Below are 4,884 nucleotides of genomic sequence, written 5' to 3' on the forward strand. Positions count from 1 at the left end.
AGAGTTCACCCTAGAAGGACCTACCCCCAGATAGTCCCGAGGCACTGAGTCCGAGATCAGGCGAGGCGAAGCCAGAAGGGGGGTCGGGCGAACCGAGAGGAAGCTACTCGAGTGGACTATGTGCCCAGCTTAGGACTAACCCACCATAAATGATTGACTGCAATAACTGCACCTGACGTCGAGCCACGACAGGAGAGTCGGTCCTCCTTCCACTCATGATCTATGGGCCCCTAGGCCTGTGACCCATGTTGAGCACCAAAAGTGGCGGACGGTCCGGCCCTAGGGCCTAGACGGTCCATGGCCCCGCGATCAGATTAACTCGGGCGATTATCCTTATCTCGTGTGTGGTTATCCACCTAATCACGTGGGGTTTGTTAGCTATCGCCTGAGCATGGGTCCATACCTCCCCCTTATATATATGAAGGGGTACGGCCAATTGAGAACCACCGAACACATTCCAATCGAACATATCTACTTTATTTACATTTCTTGTCCTATGAGTAGATATAACATGGTTCAAGTTGTAGCCTTCTGCATATCCACCTCCACCCCTATTCGATTCTACATCGTCTAGATCCGTCTTGGGTGGCCTGCTGACCCCAAGACAACCCTAGGATCTTACCCCTCCCAGGGGGCAAGATCTAGTTGTCCACCCAAGGCCTCTTCCTTGAATTGATCTCTTAATTCCTAGGCGGCTCCACGTTGTCTGGGGACGCCCCGGATGACCTATCAACCCAGGGCGCCCTAAGATCTTTTCCCCTAGGGGGCAAGATCTAGGTTCCGTTGAGGAGGAGAAAGACGACCCTGCGCCATCGCGGACTGTCCAGCCCTGTGCGTGGATCGTCCGGGGCGACCAAGGGAAGGCGCTGCTCCTGTGCCCTGGTCGTGGACCGTTCATTCCAGAGCCGTGGACCGTCCGCACCGCCGTAGAGGGTCACGCTAGGCGGTACACCCCTAGTGATTGGCGCTGCCCATATCGGCGCCAACACACTTTTTGGCGACTCCGCTGGGGAACAAGGTTACAGATCTACAAAATCAGGCTTATATGGCCGATTCTAAAGATCTCAACGGTGCTTCTCCAAACAGCAACACAAGGCTGACTAATTTATCGGCCACTGAGCATAAAAAATAGAATATGACATGAAGAAAACGGATGAGGAGATCCAACGACAACAATATCAGGTGCTCAAGGTGGCAGAAAGTGGTTCCTCTCGCACTTCAGGGTAGATTGCCACCAGAAGACTGTCTGGGAGAGGGAAATAAACGTCGATTACATGTCAGCCGTGCTACAATAGCTCCCCACGATAGGTGATGCCAGGTTAGCCAAGGATATTCCATCTATTAAAATTTCTTTTGATAATCAGATTAAAAGTATCACAGATGATATAGAGAAAATGGCGCATGCATTAGGAAAAACTCACATGCCTAATTTTTTATCACATAAATTAGGCACCGAAATAATTGCGCCAAACACATCGGCAACAAATGGGTTTCCCTAGCCATATTCTGGTATGCCGATGGAATCATATCTAGGACGACCGTCACCACCATATCCGCTAAATGGTGGGTCAACTCTGAGCATGGCTGGACCGTCCGCACACAATCTCGGACCGTTAGACCGTCCGACACCCTACGCTTGACAGTCCAGAGTCACACAAAGCCCACCACAAGGGTCGCAGGCGTTGCCCGACGCGGCCGGACAGTCTGGAAATAGTACCGGACCGTCCGGTCCACTCGTAGACCGTCCGACTGCACAGGTCGGACCGTTCGGAGCACCTGAAATCACCTGTGATCCTCCTAGTGCGGAAGGCCGGCATAAAGATAGTCGGCCGCCCAATCTCCAAGAGCTGAAAAAGTCACCTGCCACTGAGCTTGTTTGGCCCGCTAAGGCCAAATCTTCTGTTTGCTCTCACCCACACTAGGCACAAAAAGAGAAAGTTAAGTTCACATTTAATATTGCTAAGTGTGATAAAATATTTGATGAGTTACTTAAACATGGTAATATTAAATTGTCATATATAATTCCTCCGGTTGAAGAATTAAAAGGGCGTATATATTGTAAATGGCATGGTTCCTTTCTTCATAACACCAATGATTGTGTTGTCTTCCATCGGCAAATACAATCGGCTATAAACGAAGGCCGGTTGAGATTTCAAAAAGAGGTGAAGATTGACAAGACACTTGTCCCCGTCACCAAATTAGAGCCGACGAGCAAAAAAGTCATAGTTCGGCCATGAGCGACCGATAAAAGCAAAGATAAAAATATCGTCATTGGTGATACACGTATGCCAAATATATCACACAAAGTGGTTACTCAAAAGGCTTCAAACAAAAGAAAGACCGGAGGCACTGGGGGCAAGCATGATTAGACACCCGGTCATAGTCACATGTTCTGCGTACGTCAGACGATCCGGGTACTAAGGCCAGACAGTCTGAGATAGGCGCGGACAGTCCGGCTATGAAGGTCGTACGGTCTGCAAACGACCAGAAGCAGCAACAACCTCAGACCGTCGGACCACAATGTTCCAAAACAAGTATTAGAAAGCAAAACACTTCCAAGACGTCTGGCTGACTCTGCTTTCTGGTCGACTCAGTAGAGTCGGCCATACTTTTGGTCAGCTGCTTGCTAAATTTACTCAGCAGAGTCGTTCCACACAACCGGTCAATAAAACAAAGTCAAAAGGGCGATCTGTGCGAAAACAAAAGCCAACTAAACCGACCCAAAAGGTAGCACAACCAAGATCGCCTAGTCATTCTCCTCTAGGGATAGCATGGTGCTTCCCAGTCTATCCATTGCCGATGTGTTGTCCTACTCATGTGTGGGGTGGTACGGCGATGAATTCGTATTACGGGCCCAATCCGTTTGCTTATTTGGGCTAGGGCACCACAGGTTTTTGCCTATTGACATGTTGATCAGGCAGACATGGCCGAAGAGGATGCAATATGAAATGGCCTTTGTGCATCAAAGTTCTATCAAGTAACTATATTATCTGATCGCAAGAGCCAATGACTTGCATTGAGCTGAGTCCTTACTTCGGGAACAAAATAACTCATGAGGTCAATTGTTTCTAAAGTTTTCGCTGGTGCTTTTGGTTCACAAGCTCCACAAAAAGGCAGGAGGCATGTGTTGAGCACTAAAAGTGGCGGACGGTCCGGCCATAGGGCCCAGACGGTCCGCGGCCCCGCGATCATATTAACTCGGACGATTATCCTTATCTCGTGTGTGGTTATCCATCTAATCACGTGGGGTTTTTATTAGCTATCGCCTAGGAACGGGTCCAGACCTCTCCCTATATTTATGAAGGAGTACGGCCGATTGAGAACCACTGAACATATTCCAATCGAAACTATCTACTTTATTTACCTTTCCTGCCCTAGGAGTAGATGTAGGATAGTTCTAGTTGTAGCCTTCCGCATATCCACCTCCACCCCTATTCGACTCTACGTCGTCTAGATCCGTCTTGGGTGGCCTGCCGACCCCAAGAGGACCCTAGGATCTTACCCATCCCCGGGGGGCAAGATCTAGTTGTCCAATCAAGGCCTCTTCCTTGAATTGATCTCTTAATTCCTATGCGGCTCCACGTCGTCTAGGGACTCCCTGGGTGATCTATCGACCCAGGGCGCCCTAAGATCTCTTCCCCTAGGGGACGAGATCTAGGTCCCAGCGCGGAGAAGGAAGACGACCCTGTGCCATCGCGGACCACCGTCCGGGGCGACGCAGGGAAGGCGCCGCTCCTGCGCCCAGGCCGCGGACCGTCCGGGGAAACGCAGGGAAGGCGCCGCTCCGGCGCCCAGACCGTGGACCGTCCGGCCCAGAGCCGTAGACCGTCCGCGCCACCGTAGAGGGCCCCGCCAGGCGGTACACCCCTAGTGATTGGCGCTACCCAGATCGGCACCAACAACCTATTCATGACCTATCGAGCCTAGGCCTGAGTGCCCTGGCAATCTACAGGGTCCCGCAACACAACAAGCCACGCCGAGACTTAGGCTACAAAGGCTAGAAATCAGCATGGAACAGAGAGAGTAATAATGATGCAAGAGCTCCTCGCCGCCCTCGCGCAGCCAGACTTAAAGAGCCTGGCCAGAGAAGCTTAGATGATCAAGGCACGTAACAACAATCATGATTTTACCAGGCTAGAACGCTTCGTTCTACCACAACGCAGTGATTCCTTCCATGAAAAGCTACCTTTAACCAACTCCCTCCTTGGTCTATAAAAGGGGGAGGGTCGACTGAGAAGAGGAGAAAAAGGACAACGGAGGCAAAGCCGAAGAGCACACCGCAACGATGCCCAAGGCTTAGCTAGGCAGTGAACACCAAATTCGTAGTCCTTACATCCTACTATGCATAAGAGACTTGGGAGCTCCTCCCTCTCTCGCTGGCTTGTAACCCCTACTACGAGCATTGGGCAACAAAGTGTCAGTACCGCAAGCCATGGAAGACTGGATGTAGGGACGTTTTGCTCGAACCAATATAAATCATGCACCCAATGGGCACACCATTCGGATCTAGAACACATAAAACAAATTTACTTGTTTGAGCTAGTTTGAAACACCGACAGTTGGCACGCCATATAGAGGCCTTGCTCGTTCTCAATGCCATCTCCACTAAGATTCGAATGGCTAGCCACGACGCCGTTTGGGCCCCCGGAACGACAATCCGTTTTGGAAGCCTCGACTTTGTCGTCGATAGCGAGGGAAAATGATTAGGGCCCCAAAAGCCCAATCCCCCTCGATGAAGGGTTTGGTTGACATCGCTAGAGGCTTCGGAGGCCTCCAGCTCAGCCCCCTCAGTAGAATGATAGACAGAGGTGCATGATAGGACCCTCCCATGTTAAGTTCGTAGGAATGATAAACCTATTAGGGATTCATTCCATGACCTCTACT

This window comes from Zea mays, chromosome 9, assembly GCF_902167145.1.
Source record: "Zea mays cultivar B73 chromosome 9, Zm-B73-REFERENCE-NAM-5.0, whole genome shotgun sequence".
In the NCBI taxonomy this organism is placed as follows: domain Eukaryota; kingdom Viridiplantae; phylum Streptophyta; class Magnoliopsida; order Poales; family Poaceae; genus Zea; species Zea mays.